This window comes from Labrus bergylta, chromosome 11, assembly GCF_963930695.1.
Source record: "Labrus bergylta chromosome 11, fLabBer1.1, whole genome shotgun sequence".
In the NCBI taxonomy this organism is placed as follows: Eukaryota; Metazoa; Chordata; class Actinopteri; order Labriformes; family Labridae; genus Labrus; species Labrus bergylta.
The window spans coordinates 21,929,863-21,942,513 of NC_089205.1; the positions used below are offsets into that span (position 1 = coordinate 21,929,863).

Genomic DNA, 12,651 nt, shown 5'->3' on the forward strand with positions numbered 1-12,651 from the left:
CAAAAAATAACTTAGAAAATGTGTTTCTTATCTTGTCATATAAATGATATGACTCTTTAAAATGTTTGAAAGCATGAGCTATTAATCTCTGCCTAGCACACTGCTTTAACCCAAGCAGACAACGAATTTAGCCTTTGCAAAAACTGACTGCAGATTGAAATTGGACACTCTGTGTTTCACCATTGTCTCCTGACAAACACACAATTTTACAACCTTATTACCTTCAACTCTTACTCTATGTAATGCTACTTAAAAAAAAGCACCTCTGCACCTTGCAGTTTCAGTTCCATGGCCTCAGGACACTGAAACTGAACCCAGCCATTGTTAGAGAGGGAGAAATTCAGTGACGTTGTGTCTATAAGTGGTCCCTCTGCTTTATTATTGGCAGTCTGTGATACAGGCTGAAAGTCCCCAAGCTATTCAACTACTGAACATGGTTTAATGTTTTACTCTTCCCTGGCAGTAAAAAGTCTGTGTCTATATAAATGGAATGTGTGAATCATACGGTGCAGCTCCGACAATGACACAAAAGAAGCCGGAGACTCTGCAGTATGTTTAAGGAAGAATGTTGGGTGCAGTCAAACCAGAGGAGGAACGCCAAACATGAAGTCAGTGTTAAATGTACACATGAATCAATGAAGTCTCACAGGATTCCTGAAGTGTCCTTGAGCAAAAGCCGTATGTACCTGCGCTGTGGCAGTAACTACATATGAAAACCTCAGACTTATTTTATTTTCAGATGGATTAAATGTGTTCGTAAGATGACAGTTATGGTTGGTTTAAATTTTAGGGTTTTAGGGTCTTTCAGAAAAGGATCATAAAATAACATTGCTAAGAACATGAAACCCTCTGAGAGATCAAGGATTTTTAGTAAGGGAAATACATACTGTCATGATTTGGTTTCTTATTTTCAGAGTTTAGGTTTTCTTGTTGTTTTTAGTTCTCATTCTTGTCTGATGGTGTTGTTTCCCTTGTGTGTTTTCTAGGTTAATGTTTCATGTGTCATTTTTGTAACTTCATATCCTCGTGTATCTAGTGTGTTTTGTTAGATTCTTGAGTTCTGTGTGTCTTTAGTGTTTCATGATTTAGTTTGTCCTCAGTGTTTCTTGTATTCCTTTCTCTGTGTGTTTCCTATAGTGTGATTACCCTGATTGTCCTCACCTGTGTCTTGTTAGTCTCACCTGTGTCTGATTACCCTATGTCTATTTAGTCTTTGTGTGTCTTCTCTTCTGAGTCAGTTCATAAGTTGCTAGTGTATCTTGTTGGACTGTCAGATTTGCTCGTGCTCCTCTGTGGCTCCTTGTTTTTGATCCCTGTGTTTTTTGTGGAGCTTTTGGAATTGAGTTTTGTTGCCTTTCGCCTTTTTGTTTGATTAAGTAAGTTTTGGTTTCTGCACTTGGGTCCACCTCCCTTGTTTTACACACCGAATTGTAACACATACACCTAAGTACCTTGGTTAAACTGCAATGTTTGCTACATTAATTAGCAGGCAACAGTTTAATCACACATTTTCAATCTGTTAACTTTGTATTGTTGTAGAATATCAGTGGTATGTGATCCATCTATTGACAGCTTATTTGGATTTTCTGTATCAAAAAGAAACTTAAACTACAATAACTTGACAGAAGTAAAAGTAAAAACGTAACAAATTAGCCATGGTTACCTCCTCATCAAATGACTCTTCTACTCTACAATAGGTGCCAAATTCCAGTAACATTCCTCAGACTGCTTTACAACAGTGGCCTCGGCTGCAGCAAATGATCACCACCCTGCAACAACAGGTCTTAAATTTACGTAGTGTTTATAGAGAAAACAAAGTGGGACCTCCTAAGAAACCAGTCACTGTTCAGTCAGGGTGTGGTGGAGATCGTCCTGGTAAAGTGCCACATATAGCTAATCCACTCCATGTGCTTGAAACCCGACACGGTGACCGACAGCAGAGGAACCACAAGACGGACTGGCCTGTCAGTGATGGAGGGCTCCCTGGTGACCCATCAGCACTCCCTAATGATCATATTCTTCAACTTCCAACATCCACCCCCTGCCCCCCCCCTCCCCGAAAACATGCAGCTCGGTCTGCTACATGCAGAAGCAATATAGGAGCCATACAGCAAACCACAGGGGTCACAGTCCATACGTTCATAGTATTCAACATAACATTCAACTCATACCACAATAAATAAGCAACTGTGATTGGCCTGACTTATTTCAGGTCAGATAAAAAACTTGATAAATGGGAGAGGATCAGACTGATTACTTGGAGTACTTGAACACATTACTATTTAAACCAGTGGATTAAAGTGATCACCAAAGTTATTGCCTTTCATTTTATTGGGGTAGTGATTGTTTGTACCAAGGTCCATTCTATTTCTCATCTATTGAAACATTTATGAGACAGTCTTCCTCATCCAAAGATGCAAACTACATGGTGGAGCTCATAGAAAGGCCAGGAAATCCCTCAAGTCATTAGAATTCAACCTTTAATGATCATGGCAATCCTTCTTAAAGTTTTAAGATATGGACTGCTTGAAGAGCGTAAATCAAATGTGGCTTAAACATATCCAGTCAGCTTTTCGTATTAAGACATGGCCCGAAAATAAAACAATGTAAATGTTGTAATTAAGTTCTACAGTGTTTTTATGTAAGTCCAATTTTCCTATCAAAGTCAACAGACTATAACGACGTAATATATTGACGTAAACATCTTGAAAGCAAACGTGTTAATCATCAGGCAAGAAACGTTCTGCTCAAAAAACGTTTTATTTTTAACGTCGCAGGGTGACACAATTCTGGACTGACATCGTCCCAGAACAATGGATTTCAATGAAAACACGGATCTACAGTTTTATGATTTTAGGGTGCATGCTGTGGGATCAAAATATCCTTTCCTTTGCCCTTCTTTTTCACAGATTTAATTACCCAGCTGCATTTGGCACACATTTCATACCGCTACAAACATTTGCACTAATCACAACTCATAGCATGACAGTGAAGTTTTAGCTTCCCAGTCAAGACAATAGTTTTGGATCCCACAAACCAAGAAAAATGTTCCTCAGATCCCTCTCTCAGCGACTCTGGTCCCACGTGGCTGAGTCCTAATCAGAAACAGGCAGACTGGATCAGGTCCCACATGTGGAAGACTGGATTATAAAAACTGTGAACAATTAACATGCATGAGGGTCTGCCCTGCCTCAATGAGAAAGGAATGGTATCTGCTTATGTTAATTTCTCTGGATTAATTTAAGAGGCTTTTAAGGGCACTTCAGTGGGTGGGATTTTTAAAGTAGACAGACTCTTTTCCTGCTTTGTCGAGCCGAGTGAAAGCTACTCCATATTTCTATGTGAAACAACTGTTCAACTCAGAACTCCTGTATGCTTAAATAACGAGTTAAGTTAAAGCCACAGACTCTCTGTGGTGCCACCGCTCAACAACATTTCTGGACAATTGTGTGTTTCTGTGGGTGTGTTTTTCTATGGTGTTGGACTGACGCCATGTTTGGTCCCACGGCTGCAGCTCCAGATGTGATCCATCTCTCTCAGGGAGACTGCTCCACACACCCCAAGGAAGATGAAAAGCGAAACTCTGCAGCAGGATTGAGAGGGAGGAGGGACCACTACAGGGAAATTAAAACGTGACCTCCTCCTCCTCTTCCAATTCTTCAATCCTGATGTCCTCAATGCTCCTTGCACCGCCCTGAGTGATACATAACTCACTCACTGTATAATATTTGGCTTTGGAGGGAGTGGGGCTGAACTTTGTGTTTCACTTTTTGAAAAGGAAAGGCCCTGCTCAGTTTTGTTAGAATCTTTGTATTCTCCTCTTGACACACTTTGTTTTTATCACAGTGTCCAGTCATCCAGCTTGGAAACATTAACGTTAATATCCCGATGATGTAATTTACTCACACATTTTTTAATGACTTTTGAAGACAAACAGCAAAAAAATATGACTTTTAATAATAAAAAAGTATATCACTTTGTCAGAGGATAAAAACTTAATGTGAAAGATAGATGCACTGTATGTAGCACCTGCTGATTGTACTCTCATAGTTGGTAAAATAATTTCAAAACCCACCCATTACCCTAAAGTGAAATACTTTATTTATTATTGTATCACCCTCCATTCCACAAATCTGAAAAGATCTCTGTCTCAGCCAGAGGACGCCTGAAAGTCTGGCTGCAAATCATTCTCAGTGGACGTCCTCTTTTTATCGCATTAACTCCTTCCTCTTGTTGGGGGCCAGTTATTCACGATTAACATATGTAATTAGCTGTGGTGAAGGGGCAAATTAAAGCCTGACAATAGTTGTCATGGTCCAAAAGAGTAATGCAATTAGAGCCAATTGTTTAAGCATGCCCGCCCGTTTCAATTACATGTGTCCAGCATACAATTACTGTCTGGCTGTTTGAGACCCCAAACTAATGAATGATATCAGGACATGCTTCTACCTTACATTACTGCACACATTTACAGAGATAATGTCCTAAAACACGTAATAGATAAATCCTTTCATGTAACATATTAGAAATCTTTACATGACAGGAGAAAAAAAAAAGTCTGATAAATGATGTAGGCCTAGACCAGAGGATTCCCATATTCTTTGATGTTTCGTTTCTTTTCCTCATAAGCACTCTTGAATGTCTAACATGATGTACGAGAACACTATAGCAACAAAGGTTTAATTTACTGTTACACCCAGTGGGCTCCCTTTTTTTATTATCACTTTTATTTTACAGTTTTACATGGAAAGGAAGAGAAAAAAAAGTCTTTGAAAAGTACGTTTTTTGTGCTCACACACGGGTTATGAAGGAGGTAATAAAAAAAAAGAGGCAGAAACCTCCATGGAGAACACTGAGCTCATTGTTTTTCATCTCTAGCACAAAGTTCAGAAAGTTCATGTCCCACAGTTTCACATAGCCTTAAATCACAGAAAGATGGGATGTTATTAAAAGCAGGGAGGATTTGTTTGTATGAACTGTTCAGACTTAAGTATCTAAATAATTCTTTGTATTTTCCTGGAGTAAGAGTTTGACATTCAGCTGAAGATAATCTGTGTTTTAGAGAGGCAAGATCAGAATGTTGCTAAACCTGCTACATTTATCATAATTTAGACTTCAGCCCAGAGTAATCAATAGCCAGGAGATATGATCTCACACGTCAAAGTCTGTTTACAACTCTTTAGAGATAATGACTGCATACATAGAAAAAATTGTATTAAGCCATTTGTAGCAAAGGGAGGAGAACAAACTCTTGTAATTATCTGCCGACAGCAAGAACACCGTTTGTAAATAACAAAAATCTGATGATTTGGAGTCACTAATGTGTTTACACTGGTTTAGTCCAGCTCTCATCTCTGCTTGAGGCTAGCAACTTGACGCTACATTAGGTGCTACTATCATAAAAAACGTGTCTCTTATGGAACTGTCTGTGTAATTATGTGTGATTTACTGCATGGTGCAAGGCTCTGACAATTTTTTGTTTAAGCTGTATTATTTTGATACTTTTTTTTTAGCTCAATGCTTGTACGTCCTTGCAAACAGACAAAACTTCAACTATCATTTTTACGAGCTATTGCAAATATTTCTGGCCCCCTCCCGCTCAGAGAGATTTCAAAAAGACTTAATCACAGTGTCACCTGTTTTATTCTGAAAATCCTTGCCTGCCCCATGTATATTTGGTGTAACTTCCTACCTTTATAATTGTGAGCTCCATGTTTTTAAAGTGGTTCTACGGGAGCATTTTTTGATAGGAGATTATTGTTCATCGAGAAGCGCTTCCCCTGAAATCTTTAAAAGAACGATAATGAAACTTGCTGCCTATACTGCGAATGCATGTGGAGTGAGTAGTAAATTCATTTGAAGTTATTTGTTCTGGTATCATGATTTGATAGGGGATATGGGTAGCCTCTGCTTTCGAGCATTCAACAATATTCTTTGCAGTAATTCACTTTCATCAGGGTAATTTTCTGATTGCAAGGCTTTATTGGCTTTTTTTTTTTAAATCCTCGATTTTCTAGGTAACACAACAGAATGCCTCTTCCACTACTGATATTGATTTTTTGTTGTATACAAGTGAAAAAAAAAACTGTCAATTCCAACAGCAACAAATGGCCGTAATAATGTGCCAGTTTTTTAAAGTGTCACCTTTTCAAACAAGAGCAATTGGTTGCCAATAAATGTCAGCTTTGTGTCAGGACAGCTCGGCCCGGCAACAAAACATCAATTGTTTCCAATTGGCAGAATTTTCTTCCCTCAGCTCAGGCTGCAGCCAATCAGAGGCCGGCTTGGTGGAACAGAGCACGTTCACCGTGGCAACCGCTCCACTCTACCTCTGCTCACTGACACTCCTCTCACCATCCTCTCTAAGTCTTCGTCAGATGGCCAAAAAAACACCCACCGGTGAAGTGAAACTGGCCGCTCCTGCAGCCCAAGATGAGGTATCTTAACGCAGCAGAGGAGGATTGTGGGTGTTTTACATACCATATCCTGCTTTTTTTTCTTTCTGAAAATCATCCCAATACATTGGACCATCGGAGCCCATTTATATAAGAAGAGGTTATCGCAGAGGTTTAGGGTTGTGACTACAAATGAGTCAAACATGAGACAATCTGAGAGCAGAGGCTTGTGAAAGGAAGCGTCCTCCGCCTGAAGCAGATGCTCGTGGGGGGAAGCAGTGATATTTGAGCCACGGCACAGATGTGGGAACACAGCTCAAGACAAGTGTGGGAGGTGCTGTGTGTTTCAATGCAGCTGGGTCAAAAGACAAACCACACTTATTTGAGCAACCCTTCCCTGACCGTGTGACAGTAAACACACATCTGCGCGCAGGAACAAATATACACAGAGATACTAAACATGCAGACCCCCTCCAGAGGAGAGACCTGCCTGACACAGAGCTGCATGTGTTTACTCTCTTTGAAAAGATAGAGTTACTACTGAGAAGTCATGTTTAGAGGATAATCTTGGCTGGACCATCTGGTGAAGATTTTCTCTCTTTTCTCTGGATTTCCTTTTTTTTTTTTTAACAATAGGATGAAAAAACATCTTTTTGTTGTCTTGAAATTTAACCGAAAATCTGATTTAGTTCCTGATGTTTTTCTGCAGATGGTTTAGTTTGTGCAGCATCCAGAACCAGTGTTGAACTGCACACAATCTATACTTATATTATTACTGATCACTTTCAGTGGCTTCAGCCCATCTGGATGCCTTCACAATCCCATTGGCCCCCGCAGTGTAATCGCTGTTGACACAGGAAATTTAATCTAGATATCTTGGTGATGATGAAAGTGGTTGTAATAGGATTAAACTGGGCTTGACAGGAGAGTGACATCGCTACTGCAGAGCCATACAACACTGAATTATACTGTTTGGAGGATGCAACCTGCTGTGTATTGACCATAAGAGTAGATTTAAGAGTAGATTTATTTGACTAATGAAAGAAAATGACTTAACTACAAACACTGTATGTACACCTCTGTATTGTTCAATACTCATTTCTACCATTGTTACAGGGGTTTTGTGTATTAAGTACTGAAATAAGTTATTGATTAAACAGTTTGCAACACTTTCCATTATTATGTATGAATAATTATACATCTCCAAACATCAGTCTATACTTATATATCGTTTTCAGTCATTGTTAATTACAAGACAGATTACAAAAGTGAAGTTTTTTGCTGCACCACAATAACTGGAAACCAAATGGATGGCTTGAACTGAGGCAAAAGTCTTCAATATTAAAGATGGATAACCATGCTACATTTCTTTAACCGTGTTCAAGAAATAAATGAATTCATATAATGAAAAGAGGTAGAACTGTGTTCTTTCTTTTGATATGATCGTCGTTTTGAGCAAAGAATACATCAAATCTACTGGGACTTTGTTCCTAAATATTATTTCAATAACAATAAAAAAAGCCAAATATATAAAAATTCTACAGAGTTTTCTCTTCTTAAAGAACCCATATTCTGCCCTTTTTAGGGATCGTATATTTAATCTATGTTCCTACTTTTGTACGTTCACAATAGCTAAAGTCCGAAAAAAAAGTGTCTGTTTTCATGTACTGCTCCTCCTTGCTCCCTCTACACTCTGAGTCTGTCAGCTGCACTCTGTTGAGCCCACATTGTCAGACCTCACGTGGGCCAAGTCTGCTCTGATTGGTCTGCCGATCTGCTCTGTCGTTATTGGTCAGTTGCTCAGCACGCGTCTCGGAAATGTCAACATGAGCTGCAGGGCTTGCCACAACGAGCCAACGGGCTTAGATCAGTGATCTCACACTGACAATGACGTCGGACAGACAAATTTTTATCGAGGGGGGCTAGAACCGAGCGTTACATGCAGCTAATGCTACAGCTAACAGAAGGACGTAGGAGAAGCCGCATTTCCGCGGACTTTGAATTTTTGCACATAGATGTGCCTAAACATGCACAGGACACTTGGAAAACACACTAAAGGGCATATAAAACCAGAAAAAAGCATAATATGGGACCTTTAAAATATTCCATTATTGTTTCAATAACAATCCAATATATTTTCCAGTGTCTGATCAAAATGCAGAACTTGTGTGCTGCTTTGCTTTTATGAAATCCTTTAGTCAAAAATTAAGTTCTAAATGTATTTATTTTTGAAGCTGCATGCCTTTGCAGACAAAAAGAAAAGAACCAAAAAGAGCAAACTCACTCTGAGTTATGGTGTTACCATACTTGCCCAATCACACTAATGCCTTCATTGTGTTGTGAGAGGCTTTACCGTGATTGGATGGAAATGACCTCAGCTTCATCATGTTCAAATTTTATGTCACTTTTAGAAAGCAAATGCCCACTAGGTATTTTACTAAATTGTACAGTTGAATTAAAATAGGGGATAAAAATAGGCAAGAGAAACCATAAAACTTCTATTTTAGCCTGGACCCATGGGTCTAACAGTCTTCTACTCTGCTCTTGTATCTGCCATGTGGCCTTTTACCATACAGATTATGGGTTGCATGGTTGGAGACACAGAAAGCCTTTACTTAGGGGCTGAAGGCAGGAGTTAAGATTATCGTCAGGACCTCAGGCCAACGAGATTTGTTTCCCCAGGCACAACACAGTGCAGTGAGAGGATTGTGGAGTTCAAATGGTTAAATCCAAGATTAAGCTAATTTAATCCTGGTCTGTGAGGGGGAATATCTTGGAAAATGTTCAAACCGTGTTGATAATGTAGGACATTGACACAGAAATGATATATCAGCTTAACTCAGAAATGGGGGAAAAAAAGAGATTTAACCCTATTCCAAGTGTCAAGTGGTCGTCAGCTGCTACAGCATGCTGTGTTCAATGTCTATCTTACTTATACTTATAAATTACATGAATTGCAACTCTGGATCATTCAAAAGAAAGGTCATTTTGTCATTGTTTCTCATCGTCGTCGTCAAAGTAATCATTACAGCCTACCATTTTGAAATGAGTTTTAATATTGGCCTTATTATGATTTATAAAATGTCTTTTCACATTGGATAGCTCTGACACTGAAGTCATGCCTGGCCAGCAGGGGAATTCGGCGAGGACACACAGTACAGTCAGAGTGACATTCTTTTACGGAGGTTTTGATGTTGATGACCAGGAAGCCTCCAGAGGTTCACACGCTGCCGGGATGATTTGTCATCACGACTGTCAGCTCTTGTAAGCAACGGTCACTGAAGAGCGCTTTCAGGATCAGCGACTCAGACCACAAACCTCCTGCGTACTTACTGCACATGACCATGAAAGTTAAACATGAACTGTTTTATCTGAGAGGGTGCTGATTAAAATACCAAACTCTGTGAGAGAGATTTATTCTCAGACATTTACTGAGAGAAAAAAGGATATTTATACACAGCAGGAGGGCACATTTTCTGCAATGCTCGTAGCCAGTGTACGCATATCAGACTCAAAAAAGAAGGAAAAAAGTACTAACTTTAGAGACTAACAGATGGCTTCTAGGCTACATTTTGCAAAAAAGTGTTTGTTTTTTTAGAAAGCAGCAGATTTCTGGAAGCCATATTCGAGTAACACACTTTTCTCTTGTGCAGTATACTAACAACAGTTGACAGACTCTCACACCTCTTGGATATTTGGATCAGAGCAGCCAGAGAATCCTTACAGAAGTGTCAAATACTGTCTGTTTTTTTTTTTTTACAGCATGTCATAAATATCAACGATGATCAGAGCTGTGAATGAAATGATTTGAATGTCTAATCTTTTCTCAGCGGATTCCTTGTGGAAAAAAATGAATATTAGCCACTGTTTTTCACAAAATAAATTACCATTTTTGGCTACTTTGTTGAAGCATAAAAGAAGATGTAAAATCAGCATTAACATAATGAGAAGATATTCTGAACTTTTAGCAAGTAATAGATTGGCACTTCTAGCAGTTACAGAACAACAACTTTGATCATTTGGAGTCATTTTTCTGGTCATCTAGTTAATGCTGGTCTAAAATGCACTCTCTTTTTTCTTTAGCTTTGGCCACGACCAGTTAAACCAATTGCATTTGCAGTTCTATGAACTGGGTGTCTGTTGAGCTATTGGCATCACTCAGCAGTGGATGGTTACCTAATGCAATAGAGTCATGTTGGAAGTGACAAGCTGTTTTATTTGCTGTCTCAGCTAGCATTGAAAGTAAATGTTATTAGGTATGATATCCAAAAACACGCCTGCAGTTATCTTGTATGGCCTTTGGGGCCGCCAAAGAGAACAAAAAAGAGACTACTGATTATGTTTCTTTAAGAAAATCAATTAAAGCCACTTTCAATTCTTATATACTTAACTTCTCTTAAAAATAGAAAACAAGTCAGTACCATTTGGATACAACCAACATCAGCCTGCCACGGTGTAACCTTGTTCATCAGAACCTCATGGCAGTAGATATTTTGGAGACAAAAAAAGTTCAGCCCTGGGTCTCAATAAATATAATTTATGGTTTCATATTATTATCCATTATTGGTTCTAACTTAAAATGCTGGATTCACTTTGTGACTATAGTCTAGTTTAGTTTAGCGCTATCAGCCATATCGAGGAGAAAATGCAATGAGATACCAGAGGATCTTTGATGTGTTTGGGTGAGCTTGTGGCCTGTGAACGCCTCCAGATTCTCATCTCCCAGGGTGTTTGTGTTATTCCAGTAATCCAGGCCAGCCATTGATCCGAGCCTGGCAGCATCGTTCTGCTGCTGGCAGGTATCCACAGAGGGTCTGACTGACCTTTGGCCCCAGGTCACTGCCTCTGGTCTTACTCGACTGGCTCTAAAAAGAGATGAAACTATCAATCACTCGCCTGGTGGATGCACATCAGAGGGAATGAATAAATCAATATGCAGGAGAGGCTGTCTTATATTTGCTCAGATAGTAAATCATTCGGCTGTATTTCTGCCAGGTTTCTTTTTTCATTCTGTGCAGTCCAGGTGATGTGTCATACATGCAAGCTGTGAGGTTGGTGTAGTCAGACTACCTTATCATAAACATTCTCGCTAAAGAATGTTGTGTGATAAAGTCTGTGATCCACGAGAACGATAAAGCGCAATGCTCTGAAGTGAGTTGTAAACATCTGCAGCAGCACAGCATAAAACAAACCTGTCATTAAGTGAGATGACTCATGTGTGGTGAGGGTATCATCTGCCTGTTTCACATATTATTTTAATGATTTACGTATGAGATGCATGTCGTTACTCAGCTCATGCCACAGTACAAATCAAATGATGTACAATAAATTGACACCTTTGCAGCTTTGCCGGCTTGCGTAGATAAGAGGAATTAGATCAATGACTCACAGCTGATGCCTTTCAGGTCTGGGGGGAGGGGTGGGCAGGGTGGAGCTGTCAGTGAGTAATAGAAGATTAGATTTTGGATAATCCAGGACAGAACGTGCCAGAAGGTCAGATTACTTGATTCTCAACACCTTTCAGGCAGACTCAATCGTTGCTGAGAGTTTGTTGAACATTTGATCTGAATCTGCATGAGTGATTTGGGGAAATTTCAATGAATGTGACGGAAATGTGTTTTTTTTTTTTCTACCTGAAGTTTTCTGTTATCATTATGAATAAAAGGTAGCTCCATGATTGTTATAGCGTGCGATTCACATAGCTGTTTCTTCAAATCCATCCATATCTTTGTCGATGGCCACAAGACAAAAAAAACCCTTCTCTGTTTGTAACATTTTGGTTACAGATAGTTGTTCACTTCAACACATTTTTGAACAAAACTCTACATTCCTCTTCATTTCATCCCACCTTTTCATGAGCAAGAGACTTTTTAGAGGTTTAAAAGCACAACAAAGGCACTGACAAGGAATATTAGCCTATATAATATAACTGATTGAATATAACTGAGTCTGATTTAACACGACTTCCATTATTAATCTCACCCATTTATGGTCTTCTATACAAACACGGATACAGGGAGAGAAAATGAGCCAATCCTCCCACCACCTCTTCAAACTGCTAAATATATATATTTGCTCCCACTTAAATAATTTACATATGTGCTGGAACTAACATGCTTTAAATGCAGTGGATTAAGTGATGAGTCTAGGCAATGACTACAACTATGTACAGTAACTGGATGGCTGGCAACATACAGCTTACAAGGCAAGACTTTGGTAATAATTCAAAATGAATATTTATTATATTTTAAACATA

The 12,651-nt window shown here is 39.1% G+C and overlaps 1 long non-coding RNA gene across 1 annotated transcript; it reads left to right on the forward strand.

Annotated features, from left to right (window-relative positions):
- Positions 1-543: 543 nt before the first annotated feature.
- LOC114921157 (uncharacterized) lies at positions 544-2,239 on the forward strand. Its single transcript, XR_003809450.2, has 2 exons — positions 544-1,376; positions 1,698-2,239. It is a non-coding gene; the product is annotated as an uncharacterized lncRNA (long non-coding RNA).
- Positions 2,240-12,651: the final 10,412 nt, after the last annotated feature.